At 37.7% G+C, this 15,960-nt stretch overlaps 1 protein-coding gene across 2 annotated transcripts in view; it reads left to right on the top strand.

The window, feature by feature from the left end:
* LOC105834456 (ubiquitin-related modifier 1) overlaps nt 1–15,489 on the top strand; it is a 45,869-nt gene extending 30,380 nt beyond the window's left edge. Inside the window, exon 5 of one of the 2 annotated variants that reach the window (XM_012676947.3) lies at nt 15,192–15,489. The gene's annotated coding sequence lies outside the window, so the exon portion shown is untranslated. Of the gene's footprint in view, nt 1–12,064; nt 12,305–15,191 lie in introns of those variants that run through there. The other variant, XM_012676950.3, reaches the window with a different exon arrangement.
* The last annotated feature ends 471 nt before the right edge of the window (nt 15,490–15,960 follow it).

Raw genomic sequence — 15,960 nt, 5'->3', positions numbered from 1 at the left:
ATTCTTACGAATATGAGAGAAATGCTAGAAACAAGAGAAGGATAATATGAAAAATTTTCTCCGCCACGTCGCTGAAACAAATGGCACTAGCTGAAGATAATTGTCTTTTCTCTCGTTTCTCACCATGTATATTGTATGCATAAATGTGCGTGTATGTGTGTATATACCAGCTGTAGTTAAGCAACGAGAAAAGAGATACGAGGTGCACGGCTTGAAACGAGAAGTAGTTATATCGCCAGGCTTGGTGCCAGAGACCCTTGTAAAGCTACCCTGTGGCCTCATTATAATAAACCGCGGTGGGACGACATGACTTACGTTACAAACCGTTCGCGGCATTAGATTGTCTTCATATTCCTCTTTTCACGTATTTTTCATCGACAAGCGCGAACCTGTCGTATCGACAAATCGGATTTATCGAGAGTTGTCGTTATTGAATTCTATATTTATGTGTATATTATACAAAAACAGCAACGGCAGAATTGTTCATGTAACCTGCAATTTTTCTTCCACATACGAGTTGCGTAAGCTATATTTTATTGGGAACGGAAAGGATTTTTCTGGATAAAAGTATTGAGAAAGTACTGGTTACGCTTTAAGAAAGACTTTCTCTCTTTTCTTAAAGGTGTTAAGTTATTGCGCTTACAATGAAATACTGTTCTAAGACGAAGCTATGAGAACTTTTGCTGTACGAGCAATAATAGCAGCGACGCTGTCAGCAAACGAACTTTACTCTGAGTATTACGCTGTAGTAAAGTCCTGCTGTTCTTAATATTGTATTTGAATTAAAAACTTACGCTTCCATTTAACTGCAAGGGAACTGAAAATAGTTAAAAAGTTATAAGGGACTCGTGCAACTATGTTGAGCATTCTTATAGGAAGGAAGATATCGAGCAATAATAGACGAGCTACGAGTAACTTGGAAAGAAATAATAAAATAATGCTAATCTCAGATATTAACTTGCTTAAGGTGACGAAAGAAGCGGTAGAAGGCAACAGACACGGCAGAAGAGGCAATCTCTGTCGGAACAATATTTAAACTTCATTATGAAGCCAGTAGACCAGGCGTCCTGTTGCCTCTCGTTTTACTTTTTCTAACCACCCACTTTTGCTATACCGCGCCGCTACATTCCCGTTTTGCCTCGTAGTTTACGAGATAAAATGCGAAAGCAATTAATTTTTGCAGAATCTATCAAATATTATAATAATTACCTATTAAATAGCGCGTTGCCTTTTTTTTTTAGTTTCTAACTAACTGTCGCTTGATAATTAATGATTGCGCATCGCGATCGTGAATTGTCTTGCTTCGATAGCATGATTCGGATATAAAACTTACATGTGACTTTACGATATGGGTTAAATGCGGATAAGAGCTAAAGTTGGCACGTAAAGTTTCCAGATTATATTCCCGAAATCCTGTACGATCTAAAACTTTTCTGCTCGAATAGGATTCTTAACGTTTCTACTTGCCACATGTTTTATTGGAATATCTTGCTTGCTCGGATTGCATGGCGGACGAGTGGAAAAGTGGAGGCATAAGGAAGTTGCCGAAGATAAGGCGAATTGAAACCTAAGGAGGTGTCGGCAGAAGAGGTTCCAAGTGGTATCGGGGGTGTTGCTAGGTTACTACCTTGCTTCCGTTGATGAGAGCCGAAGGTAGTAGGCGGCCAGGTTCAATGCGTACGTTCGATAGTACTAAGGTTCGACGTATACCTCAAATGTTCCGCTTCTCTTCTCTTCACGCTGACGACTTTAAAGATCTTAATTTCCTTCTTGTTCTCTTTCCTATTGCTTTCATTAGCCGGCCCCATCTACTCCGCTGGAAGATAATTTTGGTCTGCTGAGCCTCCGATAGTATTTGACTTCGCGAATAAAATGGCATTAATAAAATAGCGACAGATAATGATACACGTAATTAATAGTGACAAGTTATGTCAGAGAGAGAGAGAGAGAGAGAGAGAGAGAGAGAGAGAGAGAGAGAGAGAGAGAGAGAGAGAGAGAGAGAGGGGGGGGGGGAAAGAGCGAGAAAGATGCAACAACTCAGAAACATAAAAAATAAGTTATGAAATTAATACTTTCTAAAAAAGTATTTATTCTATTGAAACAATCAAATAAACTGGAGGAAGTTTAGTGCCAATTAATTAACAATGTTCTTACTGTATTGATAATTTGCAAAACGTAAAAACTGTACCGATCTTTTTTAATGCGCATTCGATTTTTTAAATACACAAAACGCAACATTTTTAACTGTGTTCAAAACTTCGATCCTATATAATCTTTGAATTTTGTAGTTTGAACAGAATTCAAAACTTTGAACTTTCGATCCTTTCAAATTTCGAATTTTTTAATACGAAGCTTCGGAATTCGAAGCTTCGAATTGCTTAATCTTCGAATAAGAGTAATAGCTCTAATTCACAATATTTTTTGACGTCAATAATTTTATATTTAATTTTTATTATTTTTAAAAAATGACATGTAAAAAATCTTTTGACACTTTACAACGCGGTACTTGATGTAAAAACACGTACACAATTATAAGGCATACAAGGAGACGTGAATTCCGGATGATGTATGCTTATATCGTTTATAATGGGGTACGGTGGAAAATAAATCAAGCTTCCATTAATGGCTGGTCAGCGCGCGGTCGCTGGTGTTAAACACAGTTCTGGTTTTAGTAAGGATAACCGGCAGTAGACCTTGTACCTTCCACCGCGCAGCATCCCGTTAGATACACCCGCGATCCGTTACGCCGGTCCCTCTTGTTTCGACGTTGCGGTTGCATTAAAACAACCTGTTACCCCGGGGCAAGTCGTTGGATGTGAATTTCTAGCAACGATGAGCGATTTACCGGATAACGATGAGAATTAACCGATATTGCGCCGTTATGTACGCGGTATTCCATCGTTCGCGGGAGATGCGCCGTTATAATTACGTTACATATACGTCCATACGACGTAAATTCGCTTTCGCAGCGAGAACGCGCCGAGCTCCAGGGGCTTTCGACGTGACTGTCGCGATACCAGGAGCTCAACGCGTTTCTCTCGCGTTTAAAATAATCGAGAGGGAAGGAAAGTGTCGCGATGGGGTCTCTCTGGAATTCAGCCCGACCGCCGCGCGCCGCGCACCGCGGAATGAACTTCCCTTTTAACGAAGACGTTTACCGGTGAAAAGAAACGAAGGGGACGGAAGCTCTGCCGTCGAAGGTAAGGAGGCCATTTCAGACCGGTACGTCCGTATGTATCGGTTCAATTTTCATTTTCACCTGGCGCCTTCCAATTTTCCCCGGTACTCTCCTCTTTCCATTCGAGTGGGTACATACTCGAAGTTAACGACTTCATCTGGTGCAGCGGCGACGCTGTATTTCGTTCGGCGTTCGCGAAGGCCTCGAGGGTTGAAGAAGGCTGCCGGAAACGCGCGAGTATTTCAGGCACTCTCGAGGACGCCGGCCGCAGTTCCGGAGTGAGACTTGGAAAATTAATTAATTTGTTCATTAGAAGAATCAATATTGTTATAGCCTCGGGACTCGCGCGGCGGCGGCGGCGGCGGCGGCGGCAGCCACTTCTCTACTTGTCTTATCGCTCGTCCTTTGGCCGGCGGCGATTTCGACTGTCGGGAAACGTCGAGTGGAGGTTGCACGAGGGGTTGCTGTCTGTAAACTGATGAACGTTCAACATCGCGATATTCCATCTTACGGTCTTGCCGACGTTACATTATTCCGGCCGCGAGTATAAGCAGATTCGATCGTGCCGTGGCAAAGAAAATTCGCATTACGCTTTGATCGTACTTGGAGACAATGTCTCGGGGAATAAATTCTGCTCTTGGCTTTTAGATATAGAAAATAATGCCCAGCATCTTCGTCTCCGAATCGGAAAATGTTATTTCTTGTCGTACGCGATGTAACTTTCCATCTTTTCTTGGCAATCGAACTGACGCGACAAATGAAATTTATCTTTTATATATTATATATTTACAGATGCTGTCGTATTATAATACATATAAAGTTTAACATGAAATATAACGGCGAGAGTTTGTCTTTCGACAAAGAGCAAAGTTTCATAATTTGTATTAATCTATCGTTATTGCTTCAGATTTTAGAATCGAAACGTGTTTATCGTCTTGCGGATTGCAAAAAATCTCAGGAATTTTATAATTATTTTCAGAAAATAATCTCTCTCAATATTACAATCCATTTAATTGCCACACATAAATGATTAATTAAAGTGTGTTTAAGATTATACATATTAAGTATACTACAGATATAATATAATGTAGATGAATAGTGATACGTTTGTACTTTGATTCTATGTATTAATAAAAGTCCAACGCGATCGTTTATAATTACAGAAAAAGATATGTACGATTTAGTTTTTGGCTTATCTGCGATTTTCTTCGGTCAGCCGGTAGGTCGACATTATCGTTGGACGGAACGGAACGCGTACCGTAGAAGGGCGATAAGATACGTGGTGTAAGAGGGGGAAGATGAGAGAATCCAGGAAAAGGGACGCCTGGAAGGCCTACAGCAATCATCGTAAGGGGATTCGGTGTCCCCTTTCGGCTCTTTCGTCATTGCGGTCCGTCCCAACCGCGTTTCCTCGAATATTCGCTCTGTCGCTCGCCGTCCAACCTCTCCTTTATTTCCCAATGTCACGAGATGGGTGATGCAAAAGTCGGCTTAATGGCTCCGCAGGAGACGCGACAGTTGGCTGAAAAAACAATTACACGAAGCTGCCAAATCTGTGCGTAGCTGTGGAATCGGTCAGCGATTCTTCTCTAATTTACTCTTCTGTCTCGGGCGCTTTCTCCTTATGAACTTTTTGCAATGTTAGTCACGATTCTTTTTCAGCCTATAAACGTATGATACTCTTTAGAAATCTCACGTGTATATAGAAACGTGTATGTTTCCATTTAACCCGTTGTAAACATTGTTGTAAACTTTGAAGACGTATGTTGCAATATGTTAAGTAGTAAAGTGTCATTATTTTGATATCGAGTGACGACTAATAATCAGCTTGCTACGTAGGGTGCAATACAATTTTTGTCTTCTGTGAAATAGTCTGTGAACGATTTTATGTTATGTATTTTTTGTATTTGAGTATGATTATTAGAAGAAGAATGATTACTCATAAAGTGAAATGTGTTAGTTAAGTGAAAAATGTTTCAAATTTTTACGAGGAAATAAATTTGTACTTTCTTTCATCAAACTTATTGTGTAATAATCTAAGATCTAAGGAATGGATTCACGCAATGTCAATAAAGTGACAAGGGACAAATACGAGTTGGAGCCAAGATAGAGTCACTCGTTTCTAGATTCTGGCGCTCGTTCATTGTAGTTTATTCTTTTCTCAGCCTCGGGAAGAGCGCAATCGGGGATGACACTGAAATTTTCCAGAATAAGTTTCTGCCGGTCCGGGATTCCAAGTCATGCATTCCGCCTAGGGTATACGAGAATAAGAGAAAACGGTAAAGTCCGAAGCTTCTATTGGGAAAGGAGGATGGAAGGGGAATGACGAGTAAGTTGCGTCAGGATAGTTGAGAACGGAAGAGAGTGCTGGCGACGGGCAGCAGGCACAGGCGGGGTTCGCCGCCCAGCGCCGCCGCGAACTTTTGCAGATATTGAATATCTCGGACCATCAATCACCCTGGTGCGGCAATATCCGAAAGTATTGGTCTTACATTTGTTTCTATATCGGGCACCGATTTATGAGCGGGGCACGTCTCTTCGACGGGCCCGATGGCGATCATCGCTTGATCTCCTGGTCGATGGCATTTGGTGATTTACATCATATTTTATTCCATATAGTTTATGATTGAGTGATCATAAAATTTTACGATTCATGATTAAAAGTACAATTTTTCACAGGATAGAGAAGAATGTGTGAGTATGATGAAATATATTTTTTGAGCAGAACAATATACAATAAAAAACATTTTGTATTTATGTTAAAATCAGTCTTTGTTAAGATTTTTATATTAAAATTTAACACATTTACTTGTTACTTTAACATATTGCTGTTGTATTAATTCAAGTGAAGTGTTAGAATAATTATTAGAATAACTGAAAAAAGTATAAAAGTAACACACGTATGTGCACGTATTTTTAATTTTACATAATGAATATGGTTAGAATTATTATCAGAATAATAGAATTTATCTGTTATAACTGACAGGAATGAAATATTGAGCTTATTCTAAAATATAAGAGTAACTGTTATTTTTCGACGTGATCTCATGATGTATGTTACATTAACATTATAATAATATTAAAGTAACATATTATTGTTATTTTGACATAATTTTTTCATTAAATTGTTACATGAAAATTATGTCAAATTATAAAACATTATAATTATAATACATTTATTTTTATGGGGACATGCGATATGTATTAAAACATAAAATTTTTCAACTGTGTAGCACACTGTATATGTAAAAAAATATATGAGAATATTTAAACATATCCTGCATAAAACATGCAGTTTATATTTTTAAATAAAAATTATGCTATTGTATAAATCATTCTATAACATCAGTCATGTGATTTATATTTTGCTAGTAAAATACAAATTTATTTATAGAAAAAGCAGAACTTTTGTTTAATTGTTTTTAGAAAATTCTTTTCTCTCTCTTGTTGTGTGTACATGAAACCTATTTAAATTTACATAAATATGTAAATATCCGAAACAGCCACTAAATTTTTTAGATATTTTTACTTTTATAATTTACAATTTCTCCTGTCGTAGAAAATTTAATTCTACACTTTGCATTTGTAAAAAAAGATATTATAACGTTTAAAATTGAAATACTTCAAAATATCTGAGAATTTTTGTCGGACGTGTTAAACTCGCATACAACAAATTAAATTAAATTGCTCATCCACAAATTTCATTGCGGTTGGTGCACAACTTGGCAATAACTTGTTGGCTTGTGCATCAACACTACGCGTGTACGGTTGGCTGGCGGCACGCAAGGACTGCTCCTTTTTATTATAATTAAGCTGCCATCAAATTCCATTTCCGCCTTCTTTTCTTCCGTTTCGCAGTTAATACCAGACCAGACGACGGACAGCGACCGAGCGCGAAAGTGTACTATCTACTTACGTATGTACATTGTTTCCATGAATCACTCGGCGTATCGCATCTACAAACGAACGTGTTGTTACCACACGTCTCTCCGTTGTATACATACACGCGCGTTCGCGCTCGACGTTATTTTCTATTCCGCGCATCACCCAACCACCCTGCTTCAGACCTATCGCGTTTTTTTTTTTAGCACTTTTTTCATGCACTTTTCCAGGACACACAGATTGCATCCCGCTTCGCACGCGTGTATTCTCTTTCTCACACGTACACACACAACTGCAGCTGCGTATGCATCGCCGAAATGCATGTCCGTACAAGCAAACGTACAGCGCCGCGAGAGAACAAAGTGTTCGCGAGAAATGACCGCGCTTTTCCTTCTTTTATTTGTTGACCTAACATATGTCACAATGCCGCATTGAAATTCTCGCAATTTGTCTGCCAGCGAGCCATGTAGTTGATCATCAAGCTCTCTATCACTTTTTCCATGACTGCTTCATCTTTCCTTTTGTTCATCTTTGATGATTTCACTTTGATCAGTTTCTTTGAATTTTTCTCTTACTTCCTAGGCACAGTAGAGTTTTATAATTATATTCCTCGTTCGTGTTATCCTTTCAAATTTATTATTACTTTTGCAAGATTAGCTCTGCATTTGGGTACAACTCTATCTTTCGTCCTTTCATGTCTTCTATAACTTTTGATCTCTCATTTGTCCGGCTCTTTACTTTCATGCGTTTTACATTTCTGGATCTAGCGCCTAAAGTTTCCTTCTTCTCGAAGTTATCATTTTCGTCATCTTTTAGAGACGGCATTTATGTTTATATAGCAGCAGACTTTTAGTACACTCTAAGAAATTATGTCTCGCAAGTATCAAATAGTCTTCGAAGATTCCCGGTCGTGTAATGTCAAAGTCGGAAGCAGAGAAATGAAATAGCGTACTGCTACAGAAATTGTTTGTAATAGCGTCAGAAAGTAGCCGAAGACTTCAAAAAGGCCATATCGTAGATACGTCGCGATGATATAATATAAAGCAATTTCATTTGAAAAAGGACTATTATTTTTAATATATATTATATATATTGATCTACACATTTTTCAATTTATATAACAAATGCCATTAAATCTGAAGAACCTGTCGTAAATACTACGCAAACTTAATTTTAATATCTTATTTAAGCAAGAAAAATATGGATTTTACAAGTATGATTTTGAATGGCATTATTCAAATATTAAAAATTGAGAGTCGCGATTGAAAATTTACATATAACACATTTCAGTTGACAATGGATTTTTCTATTCTAAAATTTACAATGTATTCGTCTTACAATAAGTATATCTTATATAAAAGGGAATTGATAAATAGAATAAATAAGCTGCTTTATTTAAATTGTTAATGATTTATAGACGTCTAAGATTTTAGTTCTTTTTTCTTAAAATTCACATGAGTACACCAAAAGAAAAAAAAAAGTTACAATAACCATAATGTCACTACAATTTATAGTCATTTATCCAACTATATTTTTATAGTTATTCAACAATATAAATTATAGTCTGTTTAACTATATTAAAGTTTTCATTATTAAAGTATATTGATCTATGCAACTTATGATATGGTTGTTATATAATCAAAATGGAGATTTTAATATTAAGTACTAAAACAATTGCTATAAGCATTACTATAAACATATGATTATTATTACCAATATTATAGTAATAATTACTATAAAAATGTTATTCTTAACTACAATTATTTTACGGTGCAATTATAATCATAAATGTCACACATTTTTTGTTCAGTTATGCCGATATTAAATTTTTCATCGAGCAACTGTGGCATTTAGACAAATAATAGTCTCACTGCCCAGTTTCGCTGAGCTTCGATTTCAATAGGCGCGTATTTCTGACCGTATCGTTTCCGCGACCTTTTCGTTCTTCGGGAGAAGAACGGTCTTCTGCCGTGGTATCACTCCATTTCCGACGACACAACGCGCCAAAGTGCTTCACGTGTAGATACCGCGTGGAAACACCGAAACTCGATAGGGAGTCAGATCTCTCAAGATGTGCTGCACCTCGGCACTTTGCTATACGAGAGAGTTTTTTTTTTTCGTTCCCCGCTTCGTCAGATGAAATATACGTTTGAGTGTTTGTGTGTACGCGAAGCTATTTCTTCGTCGGGTTACGTTGGCCCTTACACCCTTCCCAGAGGACAAGCAACCCTTGGCCATTCCCGAGCTAGCGCGGAGCTTGCGGCGGTGGTGGAAAAATGTGCGACGTAGAGAAAGGCACTGGGCGTTTCCAAGTTTTCTTTATTAGATCCTAGATGTCCATTCGCCAGAAATGGGCCAGAACCTCTGCCTCGCGCTTTTCTCTCCGCGACGATTTCCCTTCCACATCGCGTCATCGCACCAGGGAGAAAATGCAAAGGCGAGACGGCGCGGCGCGTGGAATAAAAAAAAAAAAAAAAAAGAAACACAGTAGGCGCAATAAGGGATGAAGGTGAGATCCTCGCGGCAGCTTGCTCCGTGGAAGTTAAGCGAGCGATCGCACATTTTTCCATCGTCATCGAGCTGTCGCCGTCCTGTATCACTTTTTGATACGATGTTTCTCCTCTCTTCGATACAATATTTCGCTCGCTGGATGGAGCGCATTTGTGCAAGATGACGCGACAAAATTTGTCGGGCTACATTCCAATACCTGATGAGAGTAGACGGGGGTAACATCTGGCAGCGGGAAAAATCCCTAGAAGTAAATAAGGGAATTTTATAGAGTAATTCGTATCAATAACTCAATGCGGAGGCTAAAGCGTCTAACATTATTCGAAAATTCGAGCTTCGCGAAAGATGCGCACGTGCATACGCATGGGTCTTCGTATGGGAATTTTTCGAATTGGCGATTTCCGTATTGTTAAGAATCGATTTTTTTTTTCGCCGAAGAAACGCGTGTCGCATTCGTGATGGAAGAACAAAGTCTGGCTACTTGCATACATCACCGTCGCGACATCTTGTATAGCTTGCTCCTAAAGGGCGGACGCTCCAAAAATAATGTGATACATTCTCTGCGCTTGGCTTCTTTCCGTTATATGTCACGAACGAGGGAGGACAGGAAATGTTTTTCTTCGGTATTGGCGTGCGCGAGAGAGGACCTTCGCCTGTCACCGGCGACACGTGCGCTTTCTTCTTTGTCGATATTTATTTTACCGTAGTCTCGCGTTTTCCGAGAGCGAACACGGGGGTAAGAAGAGGTCCTCCTGTGGTTTCGCACAATTCTTCGTTCACGGCGCACGGGCGGAAGTGTCCTGGAAGATTTAGGATAACTTTAAAGCCATTTCATCCTAGGAATCGGGAAAAAGTGCCATTTCTATGCTAACAAGAGCCCTTTCAATTACTTTACTCGGTACGCGACCTTTATCAAATCATCCCTGTTGGCCTTTCCAACTTCTTCTTTCTCTTGACTTGATTTCTCTGGTTTGCATAATCGAAGACGGTCTCTTCGCATATTTCGCGAGTTTATCGTCACGTTGAACGAATCCCTTTTAACAAAAGTTTTACGAACACTTTTGCTATTTATACAAACATTTTGTCGAATTAAGAAAATAAGCATTTTTCTAATTGCAAATTTTTTTGCGGGGCAAATTTTTTTTTAGCTCTTAATCAAATAATTTAGCATTTAAGCGTTCCTAATTTTTGTCGTTCACATTCATCCGGTAGAAGAAATGATGGGTAGGCGCAATTACAAATTCGCATTTATCACCGAAATGTATTTCATTAGAGATACGTGGAATTAAATTTTTCTTTTTTTAAATTTATGCGAGCGTGTGATGCACAGTCACATAGTTTTATCCGTGTCTACTTTCGGTTGCACTGGTCGTACATACATACACTCGTATGGGCGTACTCATTCTTTCCGTAGCCTATAAAGCCATAACGTCCCGGCAATACCGAGGGGGGTCCTGAAATTTACGGTACTTTTATGGGGATTTTTATCGTTGTGTAAACTATGCGATATCCCCCTATATCCGTTTCCGCTCTTACGGATGGCCGCGACCTTTATCCCCCCTCCCCTCCCCTCGTGGAACTGAGTTGGTTCTTCTCTTCGTGAAAATGAATTTTGATAAATCGTTCGGTTGTCGCATAGTCGTTAAATAACGTTTACTTTGCGCCGTGTTGCGCGCGGACGCCGTGCGCTGAATTTACTACGCCCGCGTAAACATACGTGCCGCGCGGCTCCTACACGTATGTCGTTTTATGCTTGCTCGTATGTCGCCAGTTTATCTGCTTTTCTTACGGCTAAGGTGGAAAAAAGGACTTCCGCCCTACGGCGGTGGAAATCAGGTTGCGCGATGCAACCCAATGTCACGATAGAATCCCGACACGTACCATACGAACTTGCGACTGTTTTTACACATTTTCATTCTCGCGCCGTCACGTCGTAAATTCTTTCTTTCGGTTGAAACTCCTCAATCCGGGATACATACGGCGATTGCAAAATAAGAGGCGTGTACTTCACTTTCATTCCTCATTGCCGTTAAATGGCGATTGATAACACATTGGTCAACATGACAACACATTGGTAACACACACGATTTCTATCACCCATATTTCTGTCGAGATGAATTTTTGAGCGAACCGTTGAACGATTGAACAGCTAGATTTTTCATAATTATGTACACGGAAAAAAATGCTGCAGTTATTACAACAATATTCTCTATAATTAGAAAAGAAATGTATGTGATTTCAAGTTACATTGATATTATATAAAAGTAGCTGTTAAGATATATCCATCTATACAATTACCACAATCATAGTTCTTATGATAAAGACATTTTGTTAGAGTACTCTTATATATGGTTGCTTCAACCGAAGGATTATTGTCATAGGTGCAATGTAATCTGCACAACAAATAGTACGGTTGAGAAATCTATAAAGGATAGTTGTATAGTACGGCAATCTTTGAAAGTTCAGTTCCATTGCGTCTTTTGTTTTCTGTTGCAGATTGCACATTCAACGATCTAATTTCGTGAATTTTTATGAAACTTTTTTATAAAATGCGTGTGTTGTGTCGAATATTACTGTTTATGACATGGAAACGGCTTGTAAGCTTTAACTTAAAAGCATTGGATTCGAAGATTTTATTCCTATTTTCAAAGATAAGTAAAATGTCAAAATATAATACATTTTTATACACTGAGAAAAAAAATTAGATTTAAATAAATATTTCTTGGAATAGTGTTAATAACATTATTTAATAGAAAATCAATAATATTTATTTAAAACAAGTACTAGTTTTCTATAATTTAGAAAATATTACTTGTTTGAAATAAATATTATTGATTTTCTATAAAATATGTTATGAGCACTATTCAAAGAAATATTTATTTGTATCTAGCAATTTTTTTTTCTCAGTGTAGGTTACAGTTTATGTTGTAGTCAGCAACATGTTTGCAGTATCCCAGCAGATCAATAATATTTGTCAAAAGCTTTATTAACATAAACTCATGTTCTGCCGGCAAAGTTTGTCGACACAACCTCACTTAAGCTAATCAATAAGGTTGCTTGTAAAACTTTCGTTCACCAGCATATGTGTTATACACGGAAAAAAAGTTAAGGTTGTTACAACAAAATTATTCTGTTAATTTTCGTCTATCAATACAAAAGAGTTGTAATAAAAAACCGGTTGGGAACCGTAAATAAAAAAAAAAAAAAAAAAAAAGTGCCATCAGATTAAAATAGGGTAACATATACCCAACTTAAGAATAATCATTACGGTTGTAGCATAAAATAGCTATCCTTATTGATGTTAGGGCAACCATAAAAATCACTTACAGAGTACTACGGTTCCCAAAACTCTTTTGTATTGATGGGCGAAAATTAATTACTAATAACAGATTAATTTTGTTGTGACAACCTTAACTTTTTTTTTGTATATATTTAATTTTTTGACACAATTTATAATTTGAAAGTAGAATTTCTTAAAGTACAATTTTACGATCCGCTCTTTTATTATAGAAATTTATTTTAATTTACATCTTTTTTTTATTAAAGGGATGTTGGAAACAGTCTGTTTTATCGATTAAGCAATAACTTTTGTAAAGATTTTACAAAATTTTTGTATGTATTTTGTAAATTTGGATATTTTTTTGTTTTTGGAATAAAATTTTTTTCCAAAATTAAAGTACAAGTATTACTCTCAGTCTGTAAACTAGACTTTACCGAGAATAAAAAGAAATACGTACAAAATTATGTGTTAATGATATGCACTAATGATCTTACATTATCGACCGATTAAATCACTCAATTCAGCATTTTAAAGAAAATCTTAAAGCCGCCTGTTTTACCGACAGTTTTTATGAAATAATATTTTTTAGTTGGCTTTATAGAGTTGCAAAAGCTTATTACAGAAATTAAAGTACGCACAAAAATCTAGAGAAAAACGGTCGAGTTCATATTAAAGACGAAAAAAATTTTTATTTATTGTACATAGACTAGAGCTGTCACTTGATGACAATATTTGCTTAATATACAAAATCTACGATATATATGTTTAAAATAAAATCGTATTCCTCTAAAGATAACATACAAATAATATCATGCAATTCAAACTAAGATTAAAAGTCTAGAAAAAAAGATTAGCTACTTTAACTTTTTATAATTGCAAATTCAGATACAGGGTGGTAAAAGAGCAGTTTGAAAAAGTTTCTTTCATTCTCGATATAAGTTTAATTTGTATACTGATAATACGTGCACTTTTATTTCAGACAAGAATTTATCTATAAAATCTAAATCTATAAAAGAAATACATAAGAAATCTTGTTAACAATGTGCACGAATGACTCTACATTATCGACTTCAATCAAGTTTGACGGTTACTCCAGCATCTCCTTTAAATCCTTTTAAACTAACTTTTATTTTTGTTGAGTATCAGTGTATTATTATTCGGTTATTTGAAACTGAAAAATGTTCTTTTACGCTCGTTAATCAAGTGGAGTATACTTCAATTGATGAACTGGACTTAAGATTAAAATGCTCGCTTTTAAAATGAATACTTCGTTAAATGCTCATAAAAAAAAAAGAATTCATCTTAATTGGATCTGACAAACGTACCACCGCGACGCTACGGGCTTTATCGCCACGACTTTAGGCATCGTTAAATTGCCTGTGGAATTGCCGGATCGACTGGAGAGAAGTGTCTTTGCAGGGGCGGCTTCGGATTCAGTGGAAATGAAGTTCGGATGCAACGAATGTCGCGCCGATAACTGGCGGCCGCTGTCGCGAGTTTCCCGAGATGGGTGGAGGAAACGAACGGGCTATGCTCGGCAGCCGGGAAGGAATAGTCGAGGAGGGTGAAAGTTACCCTCCGAAACTCCACCACTTCTGCGGCTAACAGTTTCCCCGAACTTTGACAATCTATATCGCTTACAGTCCGTGTCTCGACACCTGGCTACCTCGGCAGAAAACTTGACGGACTCGGCGCGGCAGTGTAGCCTCTTTTCCTTTTTTTCTCAATACTCGTCTCGAAAAAAAAAATCGCGTTATTATTGCAACCTGTCGCGCGTTCCATACCGGCGCTTAACACGAGCGTAACTTGTAGTAACATCCTCTTTTTATTCATTGCTAACACTCACGTTGTTTTGGAGAGAAGAACAACTAATAATATAAATCGCTATTTGGCAGGTTTATTAATTATTAATGTCGTTTTTTTTATTTATCTGTTTTTCAATAACAGAAACAAAACTTAGAATACCAAACGCATTTGGTCTTGACTGTTTATTAAGTACGTTCATCTTCAAGCTTTTCAGTAATCGAATAAGCGGCATCAGAAGAAAGTAAATTCTGCCGTACTGTTTGAATGAGAAAAATCGTTGTTTCTTGAACTGCCAGCCACGATGTATCCGTTTTCACAAGCTAAGCTTATGTAAACGTTTATACTTTTTCCGAGGAGAACGAGAAACGTTCTTTTTCCCAGTTTTTATTTTGATACGTGTGGAGAGAGAGAGAGAGAGAGAGAGAGAGAGAGAGAGAGAGAGAGAGAGAGAGAGAGAGAGAGAGAGAGGGACGTTATTGTTACGTTTGGCATGCCGCTTTCGACGCGTTACATCAACGAAGTGTATTAATGTTTCAGGACGGAGCATGTCCTGGAAAAGTACAGGAGGCAAGACCGAACTCGCGTTTGTCCTATGTTTTAACCACGAAGTAAGAATAAGGAGACTTATCTATGTAGATTGAAAGTGGCCACGAAAAATGTTCTGTATGTGGCCAGGTTTGACGAATGGAATAACTTGGACCATTTCATCGCCATCTTGAAATTTGTATATTGTATAGTATTACGTTTAGTTGAGTTAGTAATGAGTAAATGTGTATGAAACAATCTATGTTGTCAACCTTCGAAGTTTGTAATAAAGATACCTCTACTCAAGGAAGATCCAATCGTGCTCGTTAATTTCGATATCCCCGTATCTTCCGGGATGGCGTTAACCGAAACAGAGCACTTGAACGGAGCGCTTGCGATTTTTCCTTTTCGCGCCGCCGTAGAAAATCCCGTTCCTATTACATTTCGATGCACGCTCGACTCAATGCGTTACGACGGCAAGCGCCGTTAATATCCTTGCTTTTATATATTGAATCGACAGAGCGCTACTCGCTCGATTTTTCTCTCAAATATAACGCCGTTTGTATCTCGCGATAAGAAAGTTCCCGGCGAGCATATTCTTTGTGTAACGTTTTAACCCCAGGGTGCGATAACCTTGCAGCTGTGACGTACCCGTAATACGTTTAAAGATTTTGCGTCAGCTTGGACCAAATCTGATTTTCTTGGATTAGCTTTTTCGGGGATTGAGAGGTTACATCCTTTTTAAAAATAAGCAGCCAACTTTTTCTTCAGCTTAAGAAAA

The sequence above is a fragment of the Monomorium pharaonis genome, chromosome 11 (genome assembly GCF_013373865.1).
Source record: "Monomorium pharaonis isolate MP-MQ-018 chromosome 11, ASM1337386v2, whole genome shotgun sequence".
NCBI lineage: Eukaryota > Metazoa > Arthropoda > Insecta > Hymenoptera > Formicidae > Monomorium > Monomorium pharaonis.
This window is presented reverse-complemented; position numbering and strand designations above follow the sequence as displayed.